Source organism: Chiloscyllium plagiosum, chromosome 6, assembly GCF_004010195.1.
Source record: "Chiloscyllium plagiosum isolate BGI_BamShark_2017 chromosome 6, ASM401019v2, whole genome shotgun sequence".
NCBI classification, from domain to species: domain Eukaryota; kingdom Metazoa; phylum Chordata; class Chondrichthyes; order Orectolobiformes; family Hemiscylliidae; genus Chiloscyllium; species Chiloscyllium plagiosum.
Genome location: NC_057715.1, coordinates 103382384 through 103393011, shown reverse-complemented (window position 1 = coordinate 103393011; position 10628 = coordinate 103382384).

Below are 10628 nucleotides of genomic sequence, written 5' to 3'. Positions count from 1 at the left end.
AGGGTGAGAGGGGAAAGATATAAAAGAGACCTAAGGGGCAACTTTTTCACGCAGAGGGTGGTACCTGTGTAGAATGAGTTACTAGAGGATGTGGTGGAGGCTGGTAATCAAGTGTGTCACCAGGATAGTGCTGGAAGTGGCAACTTTGTACACTTTGCACTGTCCTCCGATATTCTGAAGCTTGAGTGCACGTGACATTACAATCTGACTCTTAACATTCCAATTTTGCTTTGGATGGAAACACTTATAAGTTGTCCAATTGAGAAATGCAATGTTTTTATTGTGTTTGCTCCAATATCTGACATCAACTCTTCTATAATGTACTTACATGACTATGAATAAACCATATTGTTGAAAAACATAATTACTGCAACTTTTGTGTGCCTTCACTGTCAGGTCATTGGTTAATCATATATTTCTCCATCACCTGTACACTGATGCTGCATTTTATACTATGTACAAAATGTATGTGGCAACAAATCAATGTTTCTTAGACAGCAAGTTTTAAATCCATGTCCTTTACCAACTTAAAGGAAAAGGGCACCTGGTGTATGGGAATTCCAAATATACAGCACCCATCCAAGTCACATACCATCTTGTCTTGGAAATATTTGTTGTTTCTTCACTATTGCTGAGTCAAAATCCTAGAACCCTTTTCTCAAAGTGTTGTGGATGTATCTGCACCATTGGATTTGCAGCACATCAGAAAGATAACTCACCTGAACCTTCTATGGGGAAATTAGGAAAACACACTAAATGGAAGCTTTGACAGTGATTATATTAACAATTTTAAAAAAGATTCTCAAGACAATCATGCTCACTAATTGTTTTTCAAATAATTTATAAGGTTGGCTGTGTTTCCCCATTGCCTTCAATGGAAAGAAATGATACGTGCTGTGATTATAGTTAGATATTGTTACAAGTGTAATAAATTGGACTGTCAATATTCAACTTTTCTCATTGGACTTCAATATCTGAGACTATCATTTACTAAAATTTATTTAAAATGGACACTTCTGACCCAAAATGGTGGCTGAGGTCACCTCATAAACCCAGGCAATCCACATGGAATATTCAGAATCAGATATCCAGGAGTGACATTTTTAATCAATGGGCACTGAATCTCAGAGAGGCATGAAGAAATTTGTATCTCTTGTTTTACTCATACTTGCATGCTAATTTCACATATTAGAGATGTGGAGTGTTTGAAAAATACAATGGAGGCATATACAAACCAGCCATATTTGAGCCAAAAAGAAGGGAGAAAGCAGCATAGATTGGTAACAAAAGCAGAAATTGTTCGAAAAGCTCAGCAAATCTGGCAGCATCTGTGAAGAGAAATCAGAGTTAATGTTTCGGATCCAGTGACCCTTCCTCAGAAGGGTTTTTAGGAAGGGTCACTGGACCCAAAACGTTAACTCTGATTTCTCTTCACAGATGCTATCAGACCTGCTCAGCTTTTCCAGTAACTTCTGTTTTGTTTCTGATTGACAGCATCCACAGTTCTTTCAGTTTTTATATAAATGAGTAACAGCAAGGTTACTGGAAACTCCCCTGTCTTTCTTTCATCTCCTTTAAGCTCAGAAACTAGCTGATAAACATCAATTGAAACAACAACAATAATTCACTGACATCATCAGAACAGCTTTGTCAGCTTTTATGAAGGAAAAAGACAGCACAAAACAATTGGACTTAGCTTTCACTTTTAAAAAACTTGAAACCGCATCTACTCCTACCTTCCTCCCAGATACCTATCAGATACCACTGCCCCTTTCTGTTTAAGCTCCTTATCTGTGTACTTCTGTTTTTGTTTTCTTGACTTCTTGATGTTGTTTTTGGGGAGGGTTGTCGGTAATACATTTCCACCCCCATTCACTCGGAAAAACAAAGGAAATTACACTTCATTTTTGATGTAGTTCACTAGGTTTTCTTCACTGCGAGCTAAAAAATAAAAATACAAGAAATGTGTTGTGACCAACCGAGAGGCTACTAAACAGAAGGGGAGCCAGGACCTCCCACTCATCTTGTTATAACAAAAGAAATACAGCATTTGGATGAGAAGTTGAAATGAAAACTGTACTGTGTAGGGTGCAAGGTTAAATAGCACATGCAGCAGCTGCATTAGGAAAGTTCCACTAAAACTTTATTGATTTCTTTGTCAAAATTAAATCTACAACTGTATTGTTCATTCAGCCTGAGATATGACAATGGGGAGAAGGAGAAACATAGTCATAAGTACAAAGACATTTAGGAGTGTGCATTCGATGGAGCTATTAAGTCTGCAAACCAGGGAATTGAGCGATTTGCTCTGATGGGTGTTGTAAGTACCATCAGCGTGAAATGGAAAGTGTGGCACAGGGAGTTTGAACTGTATGCTGACAGCTGTAATCTTTTTTTTTAGGATAGGATGACAGTGGTGTGGAAAAAAATGGCAATGCACCTTATTTCTGTTCAATGCAGATGCTTTGTTGAGATACGCTTTCAAAACATTATCTGACAAGCAAGGAAAGGCAGGTTATCAATGTGCAAAGGATCAAGATGTGGTGATGCAAAATGCCATGTTCCAACGGCATGTTTCAATCAGATGAGACAGAAAGACAGAGATAGCAGGGAAAAAGGCTGCAAAAGCAAAGCTAAACAGAGAGCCTGGAAAACTGTGTGAAGGAAAGAGTGTTGAAAGTAGCTTAATTGTGATATGAGGATGGAAAGAGAGAGAGAGAATACAATGGCAATCATGCTTTCTATCAGCAGGAGCAACCATGCAAAATTTCCAGTGACTGTTAGTCATGTTGTAGGGAGTGCCACTGCAGATTCAGGCAGGGGCAATAATATTTTTATTCTTTCGTGGGATGCAGGAGTCGCTGTCAAGGCCAATGTTTTTGTTGCCCATCCCTACTGCCCTCGTTCTGAGTGGCTTGCCAGGCCATTTCAGAGGGAAATTAAGAGTCATGTGCACTCCTATGGATCTAGTGTGGTAGGGGTTAGACTAGATGAGTATGGCAGATTTTAAAGGACATCAGTGAACCAGGATTTTACAAAAAATGAATTGTAATCATTGTCATAGTCACCATCACAGACACTAACTTTACTTTGCAGATTTATCAATTAAATTCAAATTCCAATCAGCTACTGTGGTGCCATTTGAACGCACTGTCCCCAGATCGTTAGTCTGGGCCTCAAGATTATTAGACCATTAACATTATTGTTATGCAACCATCTCCCCTTTTCATCAACAGAACAATATGGGAGGAACTGAGAATCAAGTCCACAACTGGAAAATGTGTCAAAAAGCTTTATTCTATTGCATCTAAACCCCAGTTCAAACTGTTGGATGCTTCCCTGTGGATGAGCCATCGTCGTGGTAAATTCCCTCATCTGCACTAGTAACAGATTCTAAAATATTTATAGGTAAATGAGGAAATAAAGTAAGAAATGAAAACCTGAACCCTCACAGAAGGTAAATACCATAAATAGTGTACAGAAATCGTGCTTTTAAGTTTGCATCAATAACAGTGACTTCCTTTGTTAATTCAAAATATGTTTGCTTTTTTTAATGTGATATGCTCTGCGTTAATTTTACTTTGCTTTATGATTATGAAACAGTCAATAAACGTGGCTGGTAATTTTAGAAGCATAGATGCTCTGAACAATGCTTCCTTTGCGGTAAATGTCTTAAGGATTGTTTGGTCTTGCTTAGTTCCTTCCCAGATGCTACACTACTTTTGCAATATAATGTGAAATTTACAAATCATAAGAGCAGGGCGTAAGGAGGAGGTGATGTAATTGGGAAAATGAAGAATTACGTTCCATAACGTCTTTTGGATCGGTGCATAATTACATTTATTTAAATGGTACCTTCTTTGTACAATACTTTCGATGCATATCAGACGATTGTTGCTGAACAAATCATATGAAAAAAGGAACACAATTTTTTTTTAAAAAAGCCAATTGAAATTGCCACCATTTCTTAAATTACATAAATACTGGAGATTTGATTGTTGAAAATCTTTCTTTTGGATGTGATATTGCAAATTATTGCAGCTCTAGTTCACTGCAACTCAGAATAGTAAGAAGTGGGCGATACTGTGATTTATTGCTTGGTGAATTCTGGGGAAGTTCTGTGCAAAGGCCACAAAAATAGCAGGAAATCAGTCATCCCAGGTTGATCATGCATACTTCCTAACTGCATGGATTACTGTGGTGTTGTGCCTTGATGTCCGAGGCTATGCTGTTTTAATTTATTATCCCAGATTTAACTTTTTTTAAAAATTTGCTAATCAGTGTTAAATGTATATTAAAATAACAATATAGGAAATTTGTCTTTTATTTCTTGTATTGATCCATGCTTTTAATCAAACATATCCTCCAATATAATGTTATTAAACTAGTGTTTGAAATAAGGTTGGCCAGGTGGATCTCTTTGGATATGGGTTCTCTGATTGGAGCTTTTAACCTGGGCCAATCAGGGAGTCCTTGCTGACAGAAATAAACAGGAATCTTCAGGCCATGGAGGGGGTCATTAGGGCCGACTGCCTTCCATGGTTATGTTAGAGCCTGAATGTCTCTGGAGAAGGAGCACGCGGTGTCCACCAACACCCCTGGAGTTGTTCAGGGAGAGGTGGGTGCCGCAGGGAGTGGAGTACATCATTACTCCCTCCAACTCTATTTTGATTTAGTCCCTACCCTCCCCTTCATTGTTTTGATCACACAGCACTGCCCTCTGATGTGAAGGGCAGTGTTTGTCACTGGCCACCCGGGTATTTTCCTATCTTCCTGGTGGTGGAATTTGAATAAAGATTCGTGCACTTTGTGTCTTTCACTGTGTCTCACACCTGCACACACACACACCATGGGTGCTGGGGAAAAATAAACACTACCGCAGTTAGGCGGTAGTGTGGGGGTTAATTAAGAAAAAAAAAATTAACAAAAGACAAGAAAAAAATAAATAAATAAGTACGAGTGTGTACCCTCCCCTTCACTGTTTTGAAAAAAAAATAAACAGGAGTCTTCAGGCCATGGAGGGGGTCGTTAGGGCCGACTGCCTTCCACGGTCATGTTAGAGCCTGAGTGTCTCTGGAGAAGGAGCACGCGGTGTCCACCAACACCCTTGAGCTGTTCAGGGAGAGGTGGGTGCCGCAGGGAGTGGAGTGCATCATTTCTCCCTCCAACTCTATTTTGATTTAATCCCTGTCCTCCCCTTCACTATTTGATCACACAGCATTGCCCTTTGATGTGAAGGGCACTGCTTGTCACAGGCCACTTGGGTGTTTCTTTTCTTTCTGGTGGTGGAAACCAAATAAAGATTCATTCACCTTGTGTCTTTCACTGGGTCTCGCACCTGCACATATACAACATGGGTGCTGGGGAAAAATAAGCACCACCAAAGTTAGGCGGTTGTTAAAAAAAAGAAAAAAAACAGAAGTGTCAGGGGTTCTGTTCACTCTGAGAGCTGGCTCTGAGGGAGCTGGATCAGTGTTAAGGACTCTCTGCTTGTAAATAGGGTGTCTTGGTAACGGGATATTGGCCTTTGTGGAATTTACTCAGTGGCCACCAAATAAAAGCTTGCTCCTGAAAACACTCACTCGCACTAATTGTCTTTGAGTTGGGGTAAGCATTTCTGGCAACATGCTGTTAAAAAAAATTTTTAAAAAAACAGAAGTTGCAGGAATTCTCCTCATTTTTGGGTCTGGTTCTGAACTTGCTGGTCAGAGTCCATGTACTGTGCATGTATAAATAACAGGTGACTTGGTGACAGGATATCGGCCTCTGTGGAGTTATTTCAGTGGCGATAACAGAAAACAGTGTGCTCCTGAAGAAAATTCACTCCCAACAGTCATCTTTGAGTTGGGGTAAGCATTTCTGGCATTGTGTCTTTATTTGAGCTTGTTCGATCCTGACACCGAGGACTAGATCCAGTACACAGAAAGTATGCGTTACTTTATTTGGGCAAATGACATTGGGGCAGATAAAAAGCAACAAACAATTCTTCTGACTGCTTGCGCACCCGTAGCATTTTCGGTTATCAGAAGCCTAACTTCCCCTGAAGCACCAGATATTAAAACTTTTCGAGAGTTGATGGATTTAGTTAAGGGATATGACAACACCTCCTCTAATTCTGAGATGCTATTAGTTTTATTCGGCAGTTCGACAACCAGGGGAATCCATATCAGGATTTTTGAAGAGGTTACAACGATTGGCAGAGGCAGGTGATTTTGGATTAACACTGAATGAGATGCTGAGAGACTGTTTGGTATATTGAAATAATGAGATGACACTGCAGAAGTGCATACTGGCTGAAGTCCATCAGGCTTTGTCATTAGAAAATGCGACAAGTGGAGCATGCGAGTTACAGGGTATCCTGGTGAAAGTGGACACTCTCACTTGGGTGTTTCTTTTCTTCCTGGTGGTGGAAATTGAACAAAGATTCATACATCAACTGAGCTTGGGGAATGCCACTTGAGTAAAGGCAAATCGCAGAGCCTCACACAGGACTTATCCTGAGCTGAGGGTCCCTAGGCCATCCCACAGCAAAACCCCAAAACAAAGCCAAGCCTTGGCCAAATGACGATAATGTTCTTTTGGATCCAGGCCAGCTGTAGTTGTTGCTGGTATGCAGTCCTGAGACAGCAAATGAGTCCTAAGAGGCCTGACTTGAGTAAAAGAACTCCGAGACGAGTGCCCACTCTGGAAAGTTCACCTACATGTGGTTTGGAACAGTTAAATTGCTTAACAACATCTAAATCAGAAGCAATCAAAAATAGATGTGTGGTTAAATGGTCACCCGGTTCTAATGGAAGCTGATGCTGGTGCAGCTGTATCAGTGATTGCAGAACCAGCTTTGAACAGGATTCACTCTGATCTTCAAATCTTAATTTTGTGCAAAACCTCATTCAACTGACAACATATAGTGTGGAACTGTTACAGATTAAGGGTACAGATTCAGTTCCAGTCTCCAATGAGAAACAGTTTGTGCAGCTACCACTGATTGTAGTAAAAGGCTTTCCTTGATGGGGCAGAATTGACTGAGAAAAGTTCTCCTTGATTGGTTCAACATTTTTTGATGAGAAGATGTCTCCCTGAATAAAGCCCTAGTTAAATACCTGGAAGTTTTTCAGGAAGGTCTAGGGACTATCAAAGGAACCAAGGTCATTTACATGTTGACCAGGGAGCGATTGCACAATTCTGCAAAGTCCACTTGGTGTCATTTGCCTTATGTGCAAAAGTAGAGGCAGAAATCAGGGCTGGAATGCAAAGAAATCATCCAATCAGTACATTTTGCTGAATGGACAGCACTGGTCATACTGATTGTGAAGCCCGATGGGTCAGTTCACCTTTGTGGGGATTTTAAGCGAATGGTAAACAGCTTCTCGCAGCTGGATAAATACCCAATCCTTCACATAAAGGACTTGTACGCAAAATTGGCAGTGAGGCACTGTCCTTTGTGGAATTGGACATGACCCATGCTTATCTGCAATCATGACTAGATGAGGAGTCTCAGAAGTATGCTACAGTTAATACCCATAAGGGTTTATATCAATATACAAGACTCCCATTTGGGGTATCATCAACCTGTGTCTTTTTGAGTGGACTATGGAGAACATTTTACAAGGTCTACCCCAGACCGCCATTTATTGTGGTGATGTGAAAATAACCAGGAAGACCAATAAGAAACACTCAGAGAGCTAAGGCGTTAGAAGAGAAAATGTGTTTTCCGGGCACCTAAGTAACCAACTTTGGTTACAGAGTCGACAAGACCTGGTTAAACCTGTAAGAAGATAAAGTGAAGGCGATCAAATGTGCCCCGACTCCCACGTCTTTACCGGGGCTTAGGTATTTCCTTGAGTTTGTGCATTGTTCCAGAAAATTCATTCATAACCTGGCCTCCATCTTGGCACCTTTACACCTGCTATTGAAAAAGTTAGCCTTGGAAATGGTCACATAGTCAAGAATAGGCTTGAAGCAAGTGAAAATGCAACTATCATTGTTTGAAGTGTTGGCCAACTACCATCCGAAGTGGGATGTGGTGCTGACATGTGATATCTCCCTATACAGTATCAGGGTAGTGTTGACTCACTGGTGGCCTAATGGAGAGGAACGCCTGATAGCGTATCGTTCTCAGACTTTGGCTGATGTCAAACGCAAATATGCCCAGATAGGGAAGGAAGGTTTGGTGGTAATTTTTGGTACGAGGAAGTTCTACCAATTCCTCTATGATTATAAATTTGTCGTAGCAACAGACCTCAAACCCCTGCTGGGGCTGCTTAAAGAGGACAAGGCCATGCCACCCATAGCTTCTGGTCAAATTCAACAGTGAACTCTCATTCTAAGTGCACACAATTACAAATTAGAACACCATCTGGGAGGCCAAGTGACAAATTCAGATGTTTCCCATTAGCAGATACACCACTAGTGGCACCTCTGCTGGAAGAGTCCAGTCTAGTTTTAAATTTTCTGGACACCCTTCTGGTCACTGCTGACTGTGGACACAAATAAATCTTGTCCTGGCAAAATTAAAACAGCTGGTGGTGATAGAGGAAACAAAAGGGCCATCACAACCAGAATTGAAACCTTTCTGGACCCAGCAAGACCAGATCACCATCGAGGCTGGCATATTATTATGGAGAGCAAGACTGACTGGCCCAGTTAAAGGTTGCCACCATCGACAATCCATGTCCTTTCATGGGCTCAATGTTCTTAATCATTGTGGACACCTACTCAAAGTGGCTGGACATGCATAAAGTTCATTTGTCATACACTGGGAAGATGTTACAAAAACCATGTGCATCTTTTGCAATGCACGAACTCCGAGAAGTGTTGGTCACAGATAACAGTACATCGTTTAGCAGCAGGGAATTTGAGTATTTCCTAAAATTGAATGGTATTTGACATAGGGACAGCTCCACACTATCAATCATCCAATAGTCTGGCTGAAAGAAAAGTCCAAACTTTGAAGGCAGGCTTAAAGAAGCAGCCTATAGCTGTGGGTTAAGGTGGCGGCAGAGTAAAACGCTCCAGCCGGAGCTCCTCTGTTCGCCAAATCTTTTTCATCTTTCTTTTTTTCCTCTTGCAATAGGTTTTTCCTCCGCCCCCTCCCAACTTCTAACTGGAGGGAATGGGGAACGGAGTTGGAGACCAGCCCCGTATAGGAGATGAGTCCCGGCCAGGAGGACTGAGTCCTGGAAGCAAGTCGCAGCTGAAGTAGGGAGCAGAGCGAGTGCGGCTGACTCCCAGAAACAAGTCGAGGCTGGAGCAGGGAACAGAGTGGGCGCAGGCTGAGTTCTGGAAGTGAGTAGAGGCCGGAGCAGGGAGCAGAGCGAGCATGGGACGAGTCCTGGAAGTGATTAGAGGCCTAAGCAGGGAGCAATGCGAACATGGGCCAATCCTGGAAGTGAGTAGAGGCCGGAGCGGGGAACCGAGCGAGTGTGGGCCAGCCGAGAGGATGAATCCTTGTGGACGAGTGTGGCACAGAGGCCAACACAAGTGGAGGCAGCGAGGCCTTGTGTTCTGAAGCCCGGTGGTGGGCATGGACTCAGTGAAAAAGGACTATAACTTGAATATTCTGAAGATAGTTTTCATTATCATTCTGGACTTTTTAAACTTTGTATTCCCATACTAGTCTTTTATTCTCCTATTTCAATTCTGTAACAACACTTAAAGTACCTGTGCCTAAGATGGTGTTGATAGGTGATATTACAGACTTTTCACTGCATTCATTTGAGTGCATGTGACACGAAAGGCTATTCTATTCAATTGTTCATCAGATACCAAACTGTCCTGGTTCCTACTTGATTATAGGATCATCCCTCATGCAACCAAAGGGATAGCTCCAGCAGTGTTGCTCATGGGGCGAAGACTCCGTACCAGGTTAAATCTGATCTTCCTGGATCTGGGTGAAGCAGCATCAGGAACGCCAATCCCAGAAATAAGACTCTGCTAAGCAAGAGAGACAGTTCACTTCAGGGGATGAAGTTTGGTGTAGGAACCACAGAAATGGCTCTGCATGGATAAGAGACAAAAAATACTGCAGATGCTGGAGTCCAAGGTAGATAAGCAGGAGACTGAAAGAACACAGCTGCCTGGCTTGCTGTGTGCTCCCAGCCTCCTGCATGGATAAGAGGCATGGTCACTGCAAGGTCAGGTCCAATGAAGTATAAAGTTCAGGTGGGGGTGCGACAGTCCTGAACAAGCATGTAGACCATGTGAAAGCCAAAAACGGGGTGGAAGCAAAATGTGCCTGGCTCCTCGAGAGCCTTACTGACTTTTCTGCAACCTATGGGTTCTCCCTCACCATCCAGTGTTAAAGATACCTCTGAATCTGAGATGGATATGGTTGGTGACATTATCTCAATGCGTTTGCTGCCTGAAGAAGTAAATTAATTTCTTCCAAGACACCTCGGAATGCAAGAGGCGAGCTACTGTATGTCACACGCCACCCATTTCAGAGGCAGAATTGGAGGAACCTGACATAATGCTAGAGTGCCCCAGGACAAGCTACAAAAGAAAGAACTGTTCTATGTCCTCTATTCATAGAGGGAGGGATGCAGTGACTTAAATGAGGTCAGCCAGATGGATCTTATAGAATATGCGTTCCCTGACTGGGGCTGTTAATCTGGTCCAATCAGGGAGAC